The sequence below is a fragment of the Macaca mulatta genome, chromosome 16 (genome assembly GCF_049350105.2).
Source record: "Macaca mulatta isolate MMU2019108-1 chromosome 16, T2T-MMU8v2.0, whole genome shotgun sequence".
Lineage (NCBI taxonomy): Eukaryota > Metazoa > Chordata > Mammalia > Primates > Cercopithecidae > Macaca > Macaca mulatta.
Window position 1 is genome coordinate 91,010,257 of NC_133421.1, and position 22,820 is coordinate 91,033,076.

Here is a 22,820-nt window from a genome sequence, read left to right on the forward strand (position 1 = left end):
TTGTTACTGCTGCCTGGATACACACGGACGCCTCACAGAGCGATGCAACATGTGGGTGAAGTTTTCAGATAAAATCGGAGATTTAACAGAATTCCAGTGGGGTGCTGAGTCCAAACCCATGGCACATGCAGGGCCCATCATGGCTGGGGCTGATGACCAGGGTCAGGGAGATCCCAGGGCCCTCCAGCTCTCTCCCAGCCTCCTGATGTGGAGGAGAGGGAACTCGCGCTCACCCCCAGAGAGAAGGGAGTCCACACACTGCATCTGAGCTGGCGGTGGGCAGGGCACCCACCTTGGTGAGCAGCCTAGGGTGTGCCTGGGGTCAGGCCGAGGTCCCAGAGATAAAGGCTGGGGAGGTGGGTGCAGACAGCCTCCACTTTCACTGTGGCCCCTTCCTCTGAGGCCAGGCCTGGGATGCTTCTGCCGCATGGCTCCGGCCCACCTGCCAGGCCTGTCCGTCCTTGGATGAGGGCAGGGAGAGGTGGGGTGGCCAATGGCAAGCAGAGTCTTCGAAAGTGCACAGTGGCCCTTCCACGCCCTTTGCTTCTTAGCTCCCAACCCTCTGCCAGGCTTTCTCCCTTTCCCATGCCTCTGCACAGAAAAGTATCCAGCTCTCAGCATCTCACGGGGATGGGTGGCAGCCAGGAGCAGCAGCAGACGCTTGTGGGGAGATGAGATGCCCTCAGCTCCCAGGCCCCAGGAAGCTGCCCCAACCATTCCTGGGGGCTCCAGCCCCAAACAGGGGGTCTTGAAAGGGACCTCTTGTGTGGTGAGTGCCCCCTGAGGGCTGAGCCACAAGGTCACCTTGATTTCTCAGCGGACGGAGGCTGAGCTGGCTAGGGTTCCAGGCTGGGTGTGGGAGGGTCACCCCAACAGACGATGCCCAAGAGGTGTCCGGGCCTGGCTTTCCACAAGGAAGAACCCGTCCCCTGTGCCATCTGCAGGGCCTGCCACACAATCTGGGGGGCCAGTGCAGGGGGAGAATTCCTGGCCACTTGTTTAGAAGGCAGGGAAAGGGCCGGGTGTGGCGGCTCACACCTGTAATCCCAGCACTTTGGGAGACCAAGGCACGTGGATCACCTGAGGTCAGGAGTTCAGGACCAGTCCAAACAACATGGGGAAACCCCGTCTCTACTAAAAATACAAAAAAAAAAAGAAAAAAATTAGCTGGGCATGGTGGCGGGCGCCTGTAATCCCAGCTACTCGGGAGGCTGAGGCAGGAGAATCGCTGGAGCCCAGATCGCGCCTTTGCTCTCCAGCCTGGGCAACAGGAGCGAAACAAGGCAGGAAAAGGCTCCGCGGAGGTGCCGGCAGGGGAGGCGTTTCCTTCTCCTTCACAGTCACACGATTTGCCAGGGTGTTTATTTGCTATTTAATGTCCTTCTAAAATAAAGAAAAATGTTACATTTTAAATGATTGGCCGGGCGCAGTGGCTCACACCTGTAATCCCAGCACTTTGAGAGGCCGAGGCGGGTGGATCACGAGGTCAGGAGTTTGAGACCAGCCTGGCCAACATGGTGAAACCCTGTCTCTACTAAAAATACAAAAATTAGCTGGGTGTGGTGGTGCGCTCCTGTAGTCCCAGCTACTTGGGAGGCGGAGGCAGGAGAATGGCATGAACCCGGGCGGAACTCGCAGTGAGCCGAGATCGCGCCACCGCACTCCAGCCTGGGCGACAGAGCGAGAGTCTGCCTCAAACAACAGCAACAACAACAACAACAACAACAAAAAACCCCACAAGTTCAGAGGTAAAATGATTAAGAATTTCAGGACAGCCTTGGCCACAGGCCCCTCCGATTCCAGGCCCTGGGCGACTGCACTCCCCACCGCCCATGCAGCCGGTCTGTTTCTCGGTAAAGACTTTTCTAGAAGTGTCAGCTATGGATCAAGGCTCAGGACAGCGGCCAAGAGAAGACCTGGGGGACGGCTGGAAGAGGCACCTGCTGAGCTTTGGGAAGTTCCCTCGCGGCTGATGTGGGGGCTTCCCTGCCAGGCCGCAGAGACCACACAGCTGTGTGGACCTTCTTCCGCCAAGAATCATGCATGGCTCCTGCCACTGTGTGGGACAGAACCCCGTGACCAGGAATGGGGTCTCCTGGCAGGCAGCGCACCCCACGACGCCCCCCAGGAAGCCAAGTTTGTGATCCCTCCTATCAAGGGAGCCCCATGGTCAGGGCCAGGACCCTTCCTCTTCTTGGAGATGCCAGCTCAGCCCTGGCTTGCAAGGACTTGATGTATGCATTCGCCTGACCGGGAGTCAGGCAGTCGACTGGTGTGTCCTGGACACCTGCAGACCAGGCAGATGCTTCTTCACCGGGAGCTCCGGCCCCGGTGGGGCTGGGGCTGGGGCTGGGGCTGGGGCTGGCCTCCCACCTGTTTGATAGCAGCAGCATCACCTCAGCCAGCACTCTAGTACGTGACAAAGTCGTGCAGAGCTGGCAGGGGAGGCACAGGAAGACCTATGGTCCCAGGTTCCCAGAATTCTGTTTGAGGGAGATGGGGTCGCTCCTAGCAGAGGTGGGGGGCATGGGAAGCTGAGCTGTTTTTCCTCGAACATCTGCTGAAAGTTTTCTGAACACTTCCGTACCTTGTTATAAGATCAGAGCTTGTCAGCTGAAAACGAAGGACATTCACTATTTCAGGAGGTGGCCAGGGTGGCTGCTGAGGCCTCCGACCTCCCTCCTGCAGAGGGCACAGGCTGAGTGGGTCCCCACACTGGCCCTGTCTGGCCCTGTCTGCACCGGTGATCTGAGGACCCCGCTGCCGTCAGGAGAGAACTCTGAGTCCGAGAAACCAAAGTTGACTTAAGAGGTGAAAAACACGATGAGGAAGAAGAGATGGGAGTCACCTCCTCCTAATCCCTGCACCCCGGCCCCACAGCCCCTTCATCCTCACCACCCCGCGGGCTGCTGGTGAGAGGGAGGAGGGAGCCAGGTGCAGCCCCTCTGCGAGAAAGCCAGACTGCCCCCAGGCAGGCCCTTCATGTCTTCTCCTTCTTATCTTCATCTCACAGAGGCAGCTGGGCTCAGCATAGTCCCCCCAAGGAGGCCGAGGTGGGGACCCCTGGGGAGACGTCCTCGGGCCCTGCAGCAGGGTGAGGGGCCGGAGCCAGGCTGTGAACAAAGACCAGGTAAGGAGATAAATCAGCTGCCCGATCACATTTCCTGCCCTGAAAGCTCCTGTAAAACACGAGAGAAAATTGACCTGTCAGGGGGATAGATGGGCCCAGATAGTGGCCGCCCGCCCCAAGCCAGCTTCCCTCCACCCATCCCACCTGCACAGAGCGCCCCTGCCCGGCCTGGGCAGGCCCAGAGGAATCCCAGGCCCGGGGAGAGGTGGCCCCCATCCAGGTCTCCTGCGGGGGCTCTGCTCCCAGCCCCCGCCTTTTGCAGGCCCCTGACAGACGGACGAGGCCCAGCTGCTCAAGCCCGTCAGGCTATAAAACGGATGGAGACCAGGGGCGGTGTCAGCAGACAGCTAGAGTACCTTTTAAAAAATGTAATCTCTTTTTATTTCCCTCTCCTGCCCTCCCTCCTCCCTCGGACCATAACCTCCCCGCCACCCTCCCTGCTTCCTGTGCGGCCATGACCTTGGTGCAAAGACCTTGGTGTGGGGCGGCCAGAGCCTTCAAGGACGCCCTCCTCACCTTGAGAAGCGTCGGGCTCAGCCAAGCCAGCCCGTGGGGGTGGGGAGAGAGGGAAGCAGAGCCGATGTGAACGGGCTGCACCCCCTCCAAGGTGACCCCACCACCTGCAACTCCCCCAGCACTGGGGTGGCCTGGGAACGCCAGACGGGGCCGCTGCCTGAGGAACAGGACAGGAGGCCTCTGCAGCCGGCTCCTCCAGATGACAGAGGGGGCACCTCTGGCCTCCCGGGGCCGCGCAGAGCCAGGCTGGCCTCTGGCTCAAATGTTCCTCTCCTATCCCGGCACAGAGCCTCCGCTCTCTCTCAGCCCATCTTATGGCTGAGGCCAGGAAGGCCGGCAGGCTCGGGAGATTGCCCAGTGTCCTGTCAATCGGCACCATGCAGGGCCTGGGACCCCAGCTCTGCCTGGTCCCCATGCCCAGGCCCTGCCAGCCCCAGAGCACTGTGTTAGAGCCACGGCCTGCAGGGGCCATGCTGTGACGGCCGCTCCTCAAGCAGAGGGCTCCCAGCCGCCGCCAGCCAGAGGCCGCCTCAGGGAAGTCCCTTCTCCAATGCCTCTTTGGCCGCACCGGGAGCCCCCGTGTGTCCCCCGCCCCCAGGGTCTGCGCTGGACAAGAGGCTGTAGCAGCCGACCGGGCAAAATGCATATTCTTCAGCCTCCCTCAGGCTCAGCTGGAAAGGAAGGCGCTGAGAGGAGGGGAGGTGGCCTGCGAGCTCACTCAGGCCTCCCCAGCCGCCTGACGCTGCCTCCACGGCCCACGGGCTGCCCAGCTGGCCCCAGGGGACAACCGAGTCCACCCACTGGCACACGCCAGAGTCTGACCAGTACCCAGGCCTGACCAGCCGACCCTTCCCCTCCATCTCTTCCTGAACAATGGCTCTTTTAGCACATGGACAAGAGGTCACTGGCCGGCAGGAGCAGGCAAATGACTGACAGGGCCTGAAGGAGCGGGAAGGAGGCTGGAGCTCCAGCCCAGGGGTGGCGGGCAGCCAGGGAGGGCAGCCACATACTGTCCTTAGGGCTGGGGGCTGAAAGAGGGTCCCTGAGGGTTGGGAGAGTGGGGAGGACCCAGGGTCTGGGGTGGTGACAAGGCACAGGTTGAGGAGCATTGCGCAGGGCAGGGCTGGGTTGTACCCACGCTCTCCCCAGCACCGGCAGCTCCCCCAGGCTGAGGCCTCTGGGGCCCCAGAGCTGCCCGGGTCTCCTCAGCTTCCCAGCCTCAGCCTCCCCTCACCCTGCCCTGCCCTGCCCCAGGTGGCACTCCCTCCCCTGGGACCTCCCAGACCGTCCTCTAGGCCCCACACGTGGCACCCACTCTGCTGCCCCAGGATCCTCCCCAGGTGTTGCCTGGAGTGAAGACTGTTCTAAGCAGCCTCGCCATCCACCTGGAAGCACATGCTGGGGTCCGGAGCCTCCCCTGAGGGTCTGGTGCGGGGAGCAGTAAGAGTTGAGGGTGTATCCTTGTCTCTTACATGTGTGTTTACACATGTACACACATGTACTCACATGCACACATCATGCACGTGGTCTTTTCCCACCTGCCCCCGTCAGTCTGCTGTCCCAGACCCTCACACTGGGGCTGAGGGTGTGCTTGGCTGTGAGGGGAGGGGGACTGTCTTGCAGCTGCATGGGCTCTTCCAGTCTGGGGTGCTGTGCGAGGGATGGAGGCTACAGGGGCTGGAGCACAGGCAAGCAGCAATGCAGAGCCATAGCCCTGCAGGAGCCAGCTGGAGAGGGTCCCTCTGCCTCGGCTGCCTTCTCTGTCCTCCCTCACTGCTGCTCCTACAGCCCCTGGCAGGGCCGGCGGCCTAGGGACCCTGAAGGGCAGCCCCTCAGGACTGGTCTGCACACCCTGCTCGGGTCAGCCCCACCCCCTGGGTCCTGTCCTGTGCAGGTCCTCTTGCTGTGTGGGTGAGACATCCCGGAAGGCAGAATGGGGCAGATTTGCTTTCTTCTGTTTTGTGGTTTAAGCTTCGTCATGCCAGCCCTGGCTCCCTGGCCCTGAGCCCTGGAGGGGCCCTGGCTCCTGCCTCAGGGTCCCCCCCCCCACCCCACCGCTCAGCCCAATTCTGTACCCTCTGTTTGTCCATTGCCATTGGGTTTATAGTCTCTGACCGCTGACGCTGGCCAGGTGGCCCTCGGTGTTCTGCCCAGGACACCTGTCTGAGGGTCCCCTCCACATCCCAGCCCTTCCTCCTCCTCCACTCTGCCTGAAATCCATGATATTAACTACTCAGTCCCGTGCGGCCCAGGTGCAGACTTATGTAGGGCAGGCCTGGGCTCCCCAGGGCCCGGCTGACGGGGAAAAGCAGGTTACAGTCACCACGCCTCAGGGCTGGGCACATTTATAGAAGCAGCCAGGAACTGTGCATGGACTCTGGGATTTCAAGGCCTCCCCAGCATGGTCAGGGTGATCCGTGCTTGAATAAGTGAGTCATGCCCAGTGTCACTTCAAAGCCCCGAGTTCCAGGGACTCACTCTATGCCTGCAAAGCGTGGTATGAAGAATAGGCATCAGGCCGGGCGCGGTGGCTCACGCCTGTAATCCCAGAACTTTGGGAGGCTGAGGCAGGTGGATCACCTGAGGTCAGGAGTTCGAGACCAGCCTGGCCAACATGGTGAAACCCTGTCTCTACTAAAAATACAAAAATTAGCCAGGCATGGTGGTGGGCACCTTTAATCCCAGCTACTCGGGAGGCATGAGAATGGTTTGAAGCCAGGAGGTGGAGGTTGCAGTGAGCTGAGACTGTGCTACTGCACTCCAGCCTGAGTGAGACTCTGTCTCAAAAAAAAAGAAAAAAAAAAAGGAGGCCGGGCGCGGTGGCTCAAGCCTGTAATCCCAGCACTTTGGGAGGCCGAGACGGGCGGATCACGAGGCCAGATCGAGAGACGATCCCGGCTAACATGGTGAAACCCCGTCTCTACTAAAAAAATACAAAAAAACTAGCCGGGCGAGGTGGCGGGCGCCTGTAGTCCCAGCTACTCGGGAGGCTGAGGCAGGAGAATGGCGTAAACCCGGGAGGCGGAGCTTGCAGTGAGCTGAGATCCGGCCACTGCACTCCAGCCTGGGTGACAGAGCAAGACTCCGTCTCAAAAAAACAAAAACAAAAACAAAAACAAAAAAAAAAAAGGATAGGCTTCAAACATACCCCTGAGTAGTCCCCCATTCTGATGTGTTTTCTTTTTTTTTTTTTTTTTTTGAGACGGAGTCTCGCTCTGTCGCCCAGGCTGGAGTGTAGTGGCGCGATCTCGGCTCACTGCAAGCTCTGCCTCCCGGGTTCACGCCATTCTCCTGCCTCAGCCTCCCGAGTAGCTGGGACTACAGGCACCCGCCACCACGCCCGGCTAATTTTTTTTTTTTTTGTATTTTAGTAGAGACGGGGTTTCACCGTGTTAGCCAGGATGGTCTCGATCTCCTGACCTCGTGATCCACCCGTCTCGGCCTCCCAAAGTGCTGGGATTACAGGCGTGAGCCACCGAGCCCCGCCTGATGTGTTTTCATACAACTTTATTTTTCCATATCTCCAAAAAATTAAGTTTTCTAAGTCAAATGGAACAAAGAGAAAGCCAGCAAGGTTAGGTGCCCACGTGTGGACTGGCATATTCCGGGCCACCTGTCTGGGGGTGTGGATAGAGTACGGAACCATCTGGAGGTAAACATGTCATGGGGACTTAGGGTCTTGGGAACAACCAAGTCCCTTGCTGTCCCTGGCTGGGCCCTGTTCTTGCCACACCTGGGAAAGCCCACGGCTCCTCTTCCTCTCACCCCTCAGGACTGGCTCCCCGGAGCCTGCCCCCTGGACGGCCCCTCGTGGGGGCTCCCTGCCTGCGCACCCCTGACCCCCATACCCCCCGGGGAGCCGGACAGGGCCGTCTGCAACTCTGTCTTCCGAAACACACCTCTCTCTCCCACAAAATAATTTAATGCAATTTAATGGCTTGAAGTTGATGTAAAAATTACAGGCGTGTGCGGGTGGGGTGGGGTGGGGGCCTCGTAAGAAATCCTTTTGAAAATATAATTGAGTTAATGGAGCCATAACTATGTCTCATTTTGGGGGTAATTGGCCTGCTTTTTGTCACCCCGTCCATTTACATACTCCTGTTTTCTTTTTGCTATTGATTTTTTCTTTATAAAGTGGGCCACTTTACTGCAATTTTTAAAGCCCCAGTGATGAATAAAACCTCATCTTCCCACTCATTAAGACACAAGAATTAGCCGGGCTCAGGGCCCAGCCAGTCAATTTGTTTAACAATCCCAGGCTGGCCGTGTTTTGGTGGAGACCAGGGGCTGCCTGCGGCAAGAGGGGCTAGAGCCGATGCCAGAAGGTGGCCCCAGGCGAAGGGTCCCCCTCAGGGGAGGAGTCTGCTGCCTCCGCCTGCCCTGGGACCTTGACCTTGGGACACCCTTCCTTCTCCCCCATCTCCCTGCCTTGCTAAAGGTTTCAGCAGCTTTGGACCCCTCGGAGTCGGCCTTACTGCGGCTGTGATCCAGAGGCCCCACCCACCTGCCTTTCACTGCAGATCAAGGTCACACTTCCTTTAGAAAATATTTTTTTAATTATAAAATCCATGCACACACAAAGTAAATGAAGCCAATGGCACAGTGGGATTTAAAGCAAAACGTAGTAACCCCTCCCACCGCAGGCTCCAGAGAGACACGTACGAACGGCCGGCTCCTTGTTCCCCCTCCCAGGCGCTCTGTGCACGCAGAGAGGTCGATTCCACACACATCAAACCCTCACACAATTCGAATCCTGCCACACCTGCCACTCGCAACTTGGCGTCTAGTTTAATTTCATTTACTGTCACATGGCCATCTTCCATAGTAGTACCGAAACCCACACGCCATTTTTCATGACTTTGTAGTATTTCTCTGCCTGTCCACACTGTAGTGTATTTGGAGTCACCAGCTGCCTGAGGGCTCTAGGGGATTAAAGAGTTTCCCAGAGCCGGCCGGCGCGGTGGCTCACGCCTGTAACCCCAGCACTTTGGGAGGCCGAGACGGGTGGATCATGAGGTCAGCAGATCGAAACCATCCTGGTTAACATGGTGAAACCCCGTCCCTATTGAAAATACAAAAAACTAGCCGGGCGTGCTGATGGGCACCTGTAGTCCCAGCTACTCTGGAGCCTGAGGCGGGAAAATGGCGGGAACCCAGGAGGCGGAGCTTGCAGTGAGCCGAGATCATGCCACTGAACTCCAGCCTGGGCGACAGAGGGAGACTCCATCTCAAAAAAAAAAAAAAAAAAAGAGTTTCCCAGGGCCTGGGATTTTTAGTACTAATACCAGGATCGCCCTGGGCAAACTGGGATGGTTGGTAGCTTGTATGTATTTGGCCAATTGTACTGTTGGACATTTATGTTGATTCTAATTTTTCTTTTTTTTTTTTTTTTTTTTTTTGATGCTGAGTCTCGCTGTGTCCCCCAGGCTGGAGTGCAGTGGCCGGATCTCAGCTCACTGCAAGCTCCGCCTCCCGGGTCCACGCCATTCTCCTGCCTCAGCCTCCCGAGTAGCTGGGACTACAGGAGCCCGCCACCTCACCCGGCTAGTTTTTTTTTTTTTGTATTTTTTAGTAGAGACGGGGTTTCACCGTGTTAGCCAGGATGGTCTCGATCTCCTGACCTCATGATCCACCCGTCTCGGCCTCCCAAAGTGCTGGGATTACAGGCTTGAGCCACCGTGCCCGGCCTGATTCTAATTTTTCAACATAACAAAATGTCACTGCAAAGGACATCTCTGTTCATGTAGCTTTGTGACCTTATGCAAGTATATCTGGAAGATAAAATTCCTAGAAGAACAAATTGCCAGGTGAAAGCTATGCAGATTTCAAATTCTGATTGGTATTGTCAAATGGCCCAGCAAATGTGTGCCAACGTGCACATCCCTCCCACCTAGTGATGAGAGCCTGCCTATTTCCCTGCATCTACGGCAAAGCAGGATATCGTCGGTCATTTTGACCCTTGTCATCTGATAGGTGACAAATAGAATCTTGGATTTTAATTTTAATCGGCTTCATTGACATATACTTTATTTTTTAATTTTTAAATTTTTTTTTTTTTTTTTTTTTTTTGAGACGGAGTCTTGCTCTGTCGCCCAGGCTGGGGTGCAGTGGCCGGATCTCAGCTCACTGCAAGCTCCGCCTCCCAGGTTTACGCCATTCTCCTACCTCAGCCTCCCGAGTAGCTGGGACTACAGGCACCCGCCAACCCGCCCGGCTAGTTTTTTTGCATTTTTTAGTAGAGACGGGGTTTCACCATGTTAGCGAGGATGGTCTCGATCTCCTGACCTTGTGATCCGCCCGTCTCGGCCTCCCAAAGTGCTGGGATTACAGGCTTGAGCCACCGCGCCCAGCCAATTTTTAAATTATTTTATTTATTTATTTATTTTGAGACGGAGTCTCACTCTGTCGCCCAGGCTGGAGTGCAGTGGCACGATCTTGGCTCACTGCAAGCTCCGCCTCCCAGGTTCAAGCAATTCTCCCTGCCTCAGCCTCCTGAGTAGCTGGAATTACAAGCGCCTGCCACCGTGCCAAGCTAATTTTTTGTATTTTTAGTAGAAACAGGGTTTCACTGTGTTAGCCAGGATGGTCTCGATCTCCTGACCTCATGATCCGCCCTCCTCAGCCTCCCAAAGTGCTGGGATTACAGGCATGAGCCACCACACCCGGCCAATTATTTTTATTTTTATTTTTACTTTTCGATACAGAGTCTCGCTCTGTCGCCCAGGCTGGAGTGCAATGGTACAATCTCGGCTCACTGCAACCTCTGCCTCCTGGGTTCAAGCAATTCTCTCTGCCTCAGTCTCTCGAATAGCTGGGATTACAAGTGCCTGCACCATGCCCAGCCATTTTTTTGTATTTTTTTTTTTTTTTTTTTTTTTTTTTTTTTTGAGACGGAGTCTCACGCTGTTGCCCAGGCTGGAGTGCAGTGGCGCGACCTCGGCTCACTGCAAGCTCCGCCTCCCGGGTTCCCGCCATTCTCCTGCCTCAGCCTCCTGAGTGGCTGGGACTACAGGCGCCCGCCACCGCGCCCGGCTAATTTTTTGTATTTTTAGTAGAGACGGGGTTTCACTGTGGTCTCGATCTCCTGACCTTGTGATCCGCCCGCCTCGGCCTCCCAAAGTGCTGGGATTACAGGCTTGAGCCACCGCGCCCGGCCTTTTTTGTATTTTTAATAGAGATGGGTTTTTGCCATGTTGGCCAGGCTGGTCTCCAACTCCTGACCTCACGTGATCCACCCACCCCAGCCTCCCAAAGCACTGGGATGACAGGTGCGAGCCACTGTGCACAGCCAAGATGACACTTTAGATACAAGAAAATGCACCCGTTTTAAGTGTACAGTTGGATGAGTTTTGATGAATGTTTATATTTGTGGAACCACCACCACAATCAAGACACAGAACACTAGCTACTTGGGAGACTGAGAGGGGAAAATCACTTGAGCCCAGGAGTCTGAGGCTGCACTGAGCCATGATCACACCACTGCACTCCAGCCTGGGTCACAGAGCGAGATCCCATCTCTCTCTCTCTCATCATCTCTTGTTTGTTTTAAACAACAACAAAAAAGACACAGAACATACCAAGCACCTCAGAACCTCAGAAAGTTCCTCCAGGGTCCTTTTCAATCTCCCACCTTATTTCAGTCCCAGGCAACCGTGGGTCTACTTTCCGTCACTATAGTTTAGTTTTGCCCTTTCTAGAATTTCCCAGAAATGGAGTCAGGCAGCACGCTCTGGCTTCGCTGGCTCAGCACAGCGGTTTGAGATTCATCCATGCTGTTTCATGCACTGACAGTTCTACCTCCCAGCTGCCGAGCAGACCCCGCAGTCTGGGCGCCCGGCATGTGGCAGCCCCCGCAGTCTGGGTGCCCGGCATGTGGCAGCCCCCACAGTCTGGGTGCCCGGCATGTGGCAGCCCCGCAGTCTGGGTGCCTGGCATGTGGCAGCCCCCACAGTCTGGGTGCCCGGCGTCTGGGTGCCCAGCATGTGGCAGCCCCCATAGTCTGAGTGCCCGGCATGTGGCAGCCCCCGTAGTCTGGGTGGCCGGCATGTGGCAGCCCCTGCAGTCTGGGTGCCTGGCATGTGGCAGCCCTCACCTGCTGGTGGGCATTTCAGTTGTTTCTTCCAGTTCGTAAAATAGAGCTGTTATGAACACTTGTGTATAAGGGTTTGTGTGAATCATGTTTTCACTTTGGGGTAAACAACTAGGAGTGGAGTGGCTGAGTCACACAGTAGGTGGATGTTTAATTTTTTCTCTCATTGCCAAACCGCCTTCCAAAGTGGTTGCACCATTTACGTTCCCACCACAGTATGAGAGTTCCAGTTCCTCCATATCCTCACTAACACCCGATAGTGTCTGCCCTACTGATGGTAGTTACACTGACAAGGGTGTGGTGGTATCTCACTGTGATTCTAATTTGCATTTCCCTGATCAGTGTGTTGTGTTTTGTCATTTGCTAAGAGTGATCTCTTTTGGCAGGGTGTGGTGGCTCACACCTGTAATTCCAGCTCTTTGGGTGGTCAAGGCTGGTGGATCACCTGAGGTCAGGAGTTTGAGACCAGCCTAACCAACATAGTGAAACCCGGTCTCTACTAACAATACAAAAAAATTAGCTGGACCTGGTGGCATGCACCTGTAATCCCAGCTACTCAGAGGCTGAGGCAGGAGAATCCCTTGAACCCGGGAGGCGGAGGTTGCTGTGAGCCGAGATTGTGCCATTGTACTCCAGCCTGGGCAACAGAGCAAGACTCTGTCTCAAAAAATAAAATAAAATAAAGGATGATGTCTTTGTCGTGCAGAAATGTCAAACATTTTATGTAATCCCATGCCTGTAATCCCAGCACTTTGGGAGGCCCAGGTGGGCGGATCATGAGGTCAGGAGATCGACACCATCCTGGCTAACACAGTGAAACCTCGTCTCTACTAAAAATAAAAAAATAAAAAAAAAATTAGCCGGACGTGGTGGCAGGCACCTGTAGTCCCAGCTACTTGGGAGGCTGAGGCAGGAGAATGGCGTGAACCCGGGAGGCGGAACTTGCAGTGAGCCGAGATTGCGCCACTGTACTCCAGCCTGGGTGACAGAGTGAGACTCTGTCTCAAAAAACAAAAACAAAAACAAAACAAAAAGAAACCCAGTGACAATGGCTTAAGTCCCCCATTTACTTTTAGGAGTTTCCAGTGTGATGGAACCAGTGCCCATGCTCACAATCCCCACCCAGCTTTCTTCACTCTGGCCACATAGCTTGTCTTCAGGGCTTTGTGGAAAGCTATGCAGACAGACACCTCTGTCCACCTGGGGCACTGATGCCATGCCAGGGCCTGTCCTGCAGCTACTGGGGTCACAGCCCTCCAGGAGTCTGGGCAGAAGACAGTGTTCATGCTGCACCTGAAACCGCTTTGCCTGTTTCTCACCCACAGAGCTCCCCTCCAGACAAAAGCTCTGCAACCCAGGGCACGAGCCCACGTGCAGGAAGCTAGGGCCCCAAGGGGAGAGAGCTGGTTGTGGGGAGAGGCCAAGGCCACCCAGCAGGGAAACAGAGCGAGGTTTCACCCTGACCAGTGAGTCCAAGCTACCTGTGTCACTGGGGCTCAGGGGACCCCATTCATTCTCCTTCTTTCTGGGCGCAGGGCTGCGTTTCCCAGCACCCTCTGTGGCCATGGTGACCTGGTGTTATGGACAGTGGATTGCAAACCAGTAGGGTGGGATAGGGGACCACGGGAGCCATTTTGGAGGCTGCATGAGCACCCGGCCAGCCTGGACCCCCAGGAACTGACAAAGGTGAGGGAAGGGCACCAGCAAAGCCAGGACACCATGGGCCTCCTGGAAATGATTGGATATTTGATGGTTCCAAATAGCATCAAAGTAATCAACGTGGGAGCAGCTCAGACCTGTGCCAAGGGGGTGGGCACCAGTCGGCACTCCCCACCACCCTTGCTGGGACCCCTCCCCGCAGCCTGGCTCCTGGTGCCCACCTGCCTTCTGGAGGCTCCAGTCCCGCCCGGCTTCTGCCCATCGCTCTCACCACAACCCTCCCCGCCCCAGTGTCTCACTCATGCCTCACACCTGGACTCCCCAGTGGGGCACACCTTAGAGGGTCTCACGTGGGAAGCCCCATGGCAGGCCCAGCCCGGGTTCTGCACGTGGGCCTCCTGGGAACCGTCCCACACCTGTGCTTCTCAGGGGCACCCGCTGTGAGTCCTGCTATGGGTCTGCAGACCACACTCTGAGAATGGGCTCCCCGGGTGGTGGCCGACACCTGTCACCTGTGGCCCTGCTTAACCCACCCCTCACTGGCACCGAGTCCCCCGGCACAGACCCCGGGATCCAACCCCCCACTAGGCAGAAAGGGAAGCTGCACTTGGAGTCTGTGACAGGAGCAGGTCAGGGGCCCTGCACCAGCTGCTGCCACCAGCCCCTCCGCCTCATCCTAGCTGCCCGTGAAGGGAAACCCCCGAGTCCGGCCCTGACCCAGCCCCTAACCCTGACCTGCTCACCCCCATCCCCATCCCCACTGAACACCCCAAAGACCACAGCGCCCTCTGCCGACACCGGAGTCCCACTGCTGAGAAGGCTGATTGGCCCAGCTCTGTCAAACCCAGTCACGTGATCAGAGCAGGGCCTCCTCTGATTGGCCGTCGTGGGGGCACTGTGAGTGGCAGCCCGCCAGGCCTTGCTTTTGGGTGGGAGCCGGGTGCCTTCAGCCCCTGCACACCAGGTGCAAGCCCTGACTCCCACTGCCGGGGATTCTGGGTGGCGCTGGCGCCCGGGCCTCGGGGGAGCCCTGAGCCAAGCCCTGGGTGGTTGAGCTGGGCCCGGAACACCTGGCCTTGGCTGTCCCCTCTCACTCTGGGGTCACTGGGTCAGGCGCTCCCTCCTACAGGATGCAGTGGATGCAGAGGGGGCTGTTGGCTGAGGAGGGGGTAGTTGAGGGACCCTTCCTTGGGGGTAGAGACAGACGTGCTGAGACTATCTGGGGGGTTGTCTATCCTCAAACTCCCACATGGTCCCCCCAGGTCGCCCCCTCCCCACCTGCCCTGGGAAATCTCCCAGCAGCTGTTTTCTGGAACAACTGATGACTGAGGTCAGCTGGAGGTCAGAAGGAGGGTTTGGAGCCCGGGTGGGGGTGAGGATGGGGAGGCCCCAGGAGGGGTGGGGGTGGCCCGGCCAGCCAGGAGCCACAAAGGGCAGAGAGAGTGCAGTGCCGCGGCTAGCCGCCAACGGGGCCGCCAGCAATGTGGTTTCAATCTAATTGTCCCAAAATATTGTTACAACACAAACCACGTGCCATCCACTCACCTGCAACTAATCAGCGGCAAAGCTACCGAATAAATCGGTTCCACACCCTGGGGCCGGGCAGCCCAGCATGTGAACCCGGGTGCCCGGGCTCGGACGGAGGCCAGGCGGCTTGCTGCCGGGGCCTGTTTCCTGTTGGGGCAAGAATTGTCAGGACAAGTGTGGGTATGACAGGGGACTCCTCCTCTCTTTGTGACACCCCACTTCACGCTGGAGGCAGAGTCAGAAGGAACAGTCCCTCATGTCACAGCTGGCCCAGGCCCGACAGGCTCAGCCAGGGAGTGGGGGGCCGCGCTGGGGGTCTGTTCAGGATCTGACAGCCCAGGAAGTCTCCAGTGTCCTCTCTCCACCCTGATCATTCTGTCCTGACATGGTGACCCTGAGGGTCTTCACCCGTGCAGGAACATTTGCACGTCCACCCGCGGTGACAGTTAAGACAGGCTTAAAGGCCACTGAGGCCTTTGGTGACTATGATTTGAGTGATTCCTCCAATACTCAGAAGAGCTAAGGAGGAAATGGAAGCTCACTGAAGACCCTGGAGCCTGGACCCCAGGCCTGGTGCTGGCAGGTGGGGCCTCCCACACTTGGATCTCTGCCCGGCAGCCTGCACACCAGAGCCCAGCTGGGTTGGGAACAGGCCCTCCTCAGGGAGCCGGCAGCCGGGCCCAGGCCTCCAGGGACAGCAGGCATTCCACTAGTAAGTGCGGGGGCAGCAGGCAGCCCTGACTTCTCCCAGAACCTGGGGGCCCCCATGGCGGCCTTTCAGCTTGGCCTTGGGGGTAAATGGGGTGCCCATGGGCAGGAAAGATGACATAACACTGGTTCCACTCACATGGGCTTCACATATGGTCACAAATAAATTCCTTGTGAGTTTGGGGATGGCCCAGCATCTCCCAGCATCCCACAGAAGGAAGGGGCCTCATCAGCTGAGGTTGCAAGGGTGTGCCTGGTGCCTACCACCTCAGTGCAGTTGGGTGGGTGTCGGTGGCCGCCACTGTGGAGGGGAAGCCAGTCTCAGGCTTTGGAGGGTGCACAGGCCCCTGCCGTCCTTCCCTACCTGGTGCCTGGGCCACTTGCTCAGTGAGTCTCTCTGAAGTCCCAGCACCCACTGGCCACTCAGCAGTGGTGACTCAAGTTCCCACACCTGTGCCTGGAGTTCCCGCACCTGTGCCTGGAGCTCCCGCACCTGTGCCTGGTCCTGCAGCAATGGTGAGGGCTCTGGAGCTGCCGTGACACAGCAGAGTGATCTGTGAGTGCTCTGGGGCTGCCGTGACGAGTAGCCACAACCCAGTAGCTTCAAGCAGCAGACCTTTATTGCCTCACAGGGCCACAGGCAGAAGCCCATAGTCAGGATGGCACATAGCTGGCTCCTTCTGGAGGCTCGGAGGGAGATCTGCTCCTGACTGTCCTAGCTCCTGGGGTCGGCTGGTAGTTCTCGGTGATCTCCGGCTTGCAGCGGCATCACTCCGATCTCTGCTGTCATCAAGAGACCTTCCTCCCTGATGTCTCCCCTCTCTTCTAAGGACACATGTCATTGGATTTAGGGCCCACACTAACCCAGGAGGATCTCAACTGGAGATCCTGAAGTGAGGATCAGAGATGTGAAGCAGCCTGCCCCGAGGAGGCTTAGCTGGGAAACAGCCAAAGAGTAAAACCTGAAAGGCCACAACAGGTGCCTCATGACAGCGGTCAGAAGCCTTGTGGCGTGGCCAGGGACCCATGCTCTGACCAGGAGCCGCCGCAGTCTGCGACTCCCCTTTACAGCGGCTGGCCATGCTGCCCACGCGACTGTGCTGAGGTGGTGGGCACAAGGCACACCCCTGCAACCTCAGCTGATGAGGCCCCTGCCTTCTGGGGGACCCTGAGATGCTGGAGAGATGCTGGGCCATCCCCAAACAACTGATGTCACTTGAGGCTGAGCATCATTAATGCCTGGGCATCCCTGAGTGCCACCGTGAGCCTGTGTGTCTCATGACACGTGTGCAGATGTTATTCTCGGCACAGGTACTGAGGGGCGATGTGTGCACTTGGCGGCCAGGAGGGTTGCAGGGCCAGTGGTGACAGGACCAGGTTCTGTCTCAGGCTCACACTCTGAGGCCCCCCAAAACCCAAACCACGAACCAGGCAAGGCCTCAGCCTCAGCCACAGGGGAGGCCATGTCCACCAGCACCTGCCTGAGGCTGGGGTCCACCTCCAACAGGTTTCTGGCAGTGGGAAAAAGTGGAAGATGCAGGACAGAGGAAGGGTGCTGCCCGACCAACCACAGCCATCTCTGCCCAGCAGCCCCGAGAGCAGGCAGAGGAGGGAGAGGAAGAGACCATGGCTGATCCCAGCCTTCCTTGCCGTGGAGATTTCACCTTCCCCATCCAACATTTGAATGAGAAGCAAAGTGGGCCAGGCACCATAGCTCATGCCTGTAATCCCAGCACTTTGGGAGGCTGAGGTGGGCAGATTGCTTGAGCCCAGGAGTTTGAGACCAGCCTGGGCAACACAGCAAGACTCCCGTCTCTACTAAAAATACAAAAATTAGCCGGGCGTGGTGACACATGCCTGTGGTCCCAGCTACTTGGGATCACTTGAGCCTGGCAGTTTGAGGCTGCAGTGAGCCGTGATTGTGCCACTGCACTCCAGCCTGAGCAACAGAGCAAGATCCTGTCTTTAAAAAACAGAAAAGGTGCCGGGCGCGGTGGCTCACGCCTGTAATCCCAGCACTTTGGGAGGCCGAGACAGGCGGATCACAAGGTCAGGAGATCGAGACCACGGTGAAACCCCGTTTCTACTAAAAATACAAAAAATTAGCCGGGCGCGGTGGCGGGCGCCTGTAGTCCCAGCTACTCAGGAGGCTGAGGCAGGAGAATGGCGTGAACCCGGGAGGCGGAGCTTGCAGTGAGCCGAGATTGCGCCACTGCACTCCAGCCTGGGCCACAGAGCGAGACTCTGTCTCAAAAAAAATAAATAAATAAAAAATAAAAAATAAAAAAGGCAAAGTGGAGGCATTGCCTGCTATCCCTGCTGCCAACAGGCCTGGCCCTCAGAAGGTGTGGGCTGAGGTGGGCCCCTCCTGGCCTTGCACAGGGTCCCCCAACCTTTTTTTTTTTTTTTTGAGATGGAGTCTCGCTCTTGTCACCCAGGCTGGAGTGCAGTGGTGTGATCTCAGCTCACTGCAACCTCCACCTCCCGGGTTCAAGCGATTCTCCTGTCTCAGCCTCCCCAGTAGCTGGGATTACAGGCATGTGCCACCACGCCTGGCTAATTTTTGTATTTTTAGTAGAGACAGGGTTTCCCCATATTGGTCAGGCTGGTCTCAAACTCCTGACCTCAGGTGACCCACCCGCCTCAGTCTCCCAAAGTGCTGGGATTACGGGTGTGAGCCACCTTGCCCAGCCCCTACGGAACCATTTTCAAGTGTATAATTCAATGGCATCAAGTCCATTCACGATGTTGTGCAACTACCAGCTCTATTAATAGTTCCAGAACGTTTCATCATTCCAAACAGAAACTCTGTACTTGTTAAGCAATATCTCTCCCCCCTCCACCCCCCGCCAGTCCCTGGTGACCCCGAATCTACTGTCTGTCTTTGTGAATGGCCTGTTACAGACGTTGCACAAAGTGGAACCACACACCACGTCCCTTTCTGTCTGGAATTCCTCACTTAGCATAACGCCCCTGAGGTCCATCCATGCAGCAGCGGCTGTCAGATTTCTTTTCTTTTCTTTTCCAGGCTGAACGCTGTTCTGCATGTGACTGGACCACGACTTGTGTGTCTGTCCACTCGTGGGTCGACGGCACTGGGGTGCTTCCACCTCCTGGTGACCGTGACCAGGGCTGCTGTGGACTCTGGCGCTCTCCTATCTGCACCAGCCCCTGCCTTCAGTTCTCTGGGGTCTGTAGCTGGAGTGGCATCATTGAGTCATATGGGAATCCTATGGTCTGCTCTTTTTTTTTTTTTTTGAGACGGAGTCTCGCTCTGTCGCACAGGCCGGAGTGCAGTGGCATGATCTTGGCTCACTGCAAGCTTCACCTCCCGGGTTCAAGCGACTCGCCTGCCTCAGCCTCCCAAGTAGCTGGGATTACAGGTCCCCGCCACCATGCCCGGCTAGCTTTTGTCTTTTTTTTTTTTTTTTTTTTGAGACAGAGTCTTGCTCTATGCCCCAGGCTGGAGTGCAGTGGCGTGATCTCGGCTCACTGCAAGCTCCGCCCCCCCGGGTTCACGCCATTCTCCTGCCTCAGCCTCCCGAGTAGCTGGGACTACAGGCGCCCGCCACCTCGCCCGGCTAATTTTCTTGTATTTTTAGTAGAGACGGGGTTTCACCGTGTTAGCCAGGATGGTCTCGATCTCCTGACCTCGTGATCCGCCCGTCTCGGCCTCCCAAAGTGCTGGGATTACAGGCTTGAGCCACCGCGCCCGGCCAGCTTTTGTCTTTTTAGTAGAGATGGGGTTTCACCATGTTGGCCAGGCTGGCTTCAAATTCCTGACCTCAGGTGTTCCACCCGCCTTGGCCTTCCAAAGTGCTGGGGTTATAGGCATGAGTCACCGCACCCGGCCTATGCTCCAGTTTTTGAGAGGTCATCAAACCCCACTTGCTTTTTCAATCCAGATTTTAATCTTTGGGGGAAAAGAAAGATTTTTGTATCGATTCCTGGGCCAAGGAGGGGCCTGTGGGGTGAGGAACACCCAGGAGCAGCTCAGGTGGGAGCGGTGGCCTCCGAGACCACATGGCCTGGACACAGCATGGCAAGCAAACCAAAGCAGCCAGGACTGTCTGGAGGGCCTCAGTTCTGCTCCGCCCCAGCTGCGGGATCTGAGCAGGAGGTCTCCTCACTCTGAGCCTCAGTTTCCTCATCTTTATCTGGGGACGGAGCAGCCTCTACCTCTCTAGTTGTGATCATGGCGGCAGCTAAGGCCCAGCACTGGTATGCAGTGGGGGTTCAATAGAGCCAGTCCCCACTCGCCACAGGCTTGCCTGGCGGAGACAGGCGCAGATCAGCCCCCAGATCCATTTCGCAGCAGGGCTGATCCCACCCAGCTCACCCTCACCTCCCCAGAAGCCTCCACCTTTCACCCCACCCATCGTCCCCTCTGAATCACCCCCAGGGTCTCCAGGGCAGAAGCAGGGCTGGCAAGGGCAGGGCTGGCAAGGACAGAGCTCACAGCCCCATAGGGAGGACGCAGTACCCGCAAGAGGGACTGGGCAAGAGGTGGACAGGCAGGGGGCGGGGGGCCCCAGAGCCTGAGTTCGAGGCTCTCAGCAGCCCGGGCTGGGCAGTAGTGTGGGCGTCTCTCCTGCAGGGCAGCCTCTGCACTTTCCTGCAGGCCTGCAGCAGCCCTTTCCTGATGGACACCTGGCTCCGGGCCCGGGGTGTGGGTGGGGCCTCGCGTGGCTCCCTTGATTTGTAAGAGTCCAAGGCCATCGGCCATGGCCACACTAGCACTCCTGGGAGCCAAGGCAGCTTAAGGACAAGCTGTGTATGAGGACGGCGAGGCCCAGGGAGGAGAGGCTGGCCCAGGGCTACCTGGGTCCACAGAGCAGGGACAGGGAACTTGAAGATGAGCCCCCAAGGGACTGTGATGGGGGCAATTCCAGGAGAGGCGTGGGCGGGTGTGGGGCTGGAAAGAGGCCCGTCCTTGTTCCCTTGCCCTGCACACTGTGTCCAGGGTGGCGGACCTGGGCTGCCTGGTGAGGCTGCCTCTGGATGCCTGAGGAAGGTTGGGCTGGGGACTCTACCTCTCCTCAAAGCCACAGCCTCCCTCTCTGGGGCTGCACCTCGGGAAAATCTCTGCCTGGGTTACCCCAGCTGGGGACTCAGACTCTCTTTGGGCCCTACAGGAAGGGCTGGCTAGCCCCCAGGCCAGAAGGGCCTGCCGTGACCCACAGATGGCCCCAACACACTGTAAAACACGCATGATTTATTTTAGTGTGTGTTAGAAAAATAAAGCCAACACATCAAGCCTGCAATTTCGCAGATACTAACACTTCGGACGAGGAAAAAAGAAGGCCATGACATGGCAGAGCGCTGTGGAGTGAGTGAGGTCTGGGATGCGTAGGCCTGGACAGCCGAGGCTTGGAAACCCCCTCCCCTCCCCGCCCTTTCCCACCATGCAGGGGCCCAGCTGGCCCTCAGCCCACTCAACCCGCCAGAGGAGGGAGGAGGGAGGAGGGTCTGGGCCATGTGGGAGTTCCTCCCCAGAGGCCTGAGGCAGCTTCCCTCCTCTCCCAGGAAGGGGCTGGCCCAGGCCCAGCTAGGATGCTCCCAGCCCAGCTCCCGCCCGCCAGTCTTTCCCGTTTGTCAGGCAGGCTGGGAGGCTGGGCTGGTGACTCATGGATGGCTGGGCCATCTGCCCTGCACCCCTGCCCCCGGCGAAGTGAGAAACCTGACCAGGCTCCAGCGCAGACAGGAAACCCCACCCCAGGGCCCGCAGTGGGACAGGTGTGGCTGGGCTGCCGCCCTCCATCCCCACACAGGCCTCAGGGAGTGTGTCTGAACGGCCTGGTCTTCTCTGCAGCACTGATACACCAGCTGCCTCTCCCCAGCCCAGAACTGGGGATCCAGTGTCCTCCGTGCTGACCCCAGGCTCTGCTCTCCCTGGGAAGCACCCACTTTGACAGTGGGGCCGAGGACTGGGGTTCCCACCCTTCTCTGCCCAGTGGGCTTTGTGGCCTCAGGCAGGTTGCATCAGCTCTGTAGACCTAAGCTTCTCATCCCTGCAGGGTTCATCAGCTCAACAAGCATTTGTGCGTTCCTGAGACCTGGAGGCTCCACTCCCCCACCTAAGTACACAATAGCCCAGGCACCACCCACATCTCCCTCTTACCTGGAGCAGAGGGGCCGGTGTTCGGAGCCTTGGGGCCCAGGGTCAGTCACACTGGAGGGGCCAGGAACGCTCCCGGGGATGTGGCAGTCCCTTCCTAAGGGGCCTCTCTTGCAGCAGCTGCCTTGAGAGCCCAGAGCCTGCAGCAGAGCCGGGTGGGGTGGCTGGGCCACTGCTATCTGGCTTCACTGCTCTCTTCCACCATTCCTCCCAGGCTACCCAGAAGGATGGGAGGGGCAGGGTACTGGCAGCAGCAAGAGAGAGCCCGACCTGGAGGGCCCCGCACGGGAACTCCAGCCTCCAGAGCCAGCAGAGGCCTCACAGAGGACGCGCTGTTGGAGGGCCAGGAGCAAACTCCCAGCAGCGCACAGTGCAGAGGTGACCAGCCCGGGGCACATCAGCCACTGAAAAACCCAGTGCTGGGTGCTGCCGTGGGGATCCAGGGTTGAGGGACTCTCAGACAGCCCCCAGGCTCGTCCCCATGCGTCTGCTTTGAGCTGATGGGGACGCAGTGTTCACAGTCCTGACAGGAGGCAGGCGGGGTCGGACTTGGCCCTCTCCACACCCCCAGGGCAGAAAGCCCTGTTCAGAGGTACCAGGCAGCAGGCACAGGCCAGCATCCGAATTCGTAACAAGCATCCAGGACCCCGCATGATGCAGGTCTGAGAATCACCCCCGGGTTCCAGCCCAGCCATCATTTTCAGAGAATATGGGCCCTGTCCCAAGCCACCAGCCGTTGCCAATGGGCACCCGGAGGAAGGGAGGAAGGGGTGCCCGCCAGCTTGCGGAACCAACAAGGGCTTGGTGCTGCTGGTGGGGGGTGCCCAGGGCAGACGTTAAGGAAGGAGAGGAGGGGGCTGGGGCTCTGGCCAGGGAGGCCGTGTCCTCTGCACCAGGCAGAACAGGGGGCTGGGCCGCCCTCAGCCTGGATCTGGCCAGGGCTGGGATGCGAGCTCCAGGAACAGGGCGCAGCCCTCACCTGCCTGGCCTGCTTCTTGCGAGGGGAAGGGGCTCAGGAAGGTTTCCAAGCTGCCCCACGCCCCTGCCTGGAGTTTCTGACTCTCAGGGGAAGC

At 57.9% G+C, this 22,820-nt stretch overlaps 1 long non-coding RNA gene across 2 annotated transcripts; it reads right to left on the reverse strand.

Annotated features, from left to right (window-relative positions):
- Nucleotides 1-61: 61 nt before the first annotated feature.
- LOC144336060 (uncharacterized) lies at nt 62-22,249 on the reverse strand. 2 transcript variants are annotated; one of them, XR_013407481.1, is made up of 4 exons: nt 21,751-22,249; nt 14,940-15,068; nt 2,460-3,113; nt 62-1,038 (listed from the first exon to the last, which is right to left on the reverse strand). It is a non-coding gene; the product is annotated as an uncharacterized LOC144336060 (long non-coding RNA). The 2 variants fall into 2 exon arrangements; XR_013407480.1 differs by lacking the exons at nt 62-1,038; nt 14,940-15,068 and having other exon boundaries at nt 1,742-3,113; nt 21,751-22,029.
- Nucleotides 22,250-22,820: the final 571 nt, after the last annotated feature.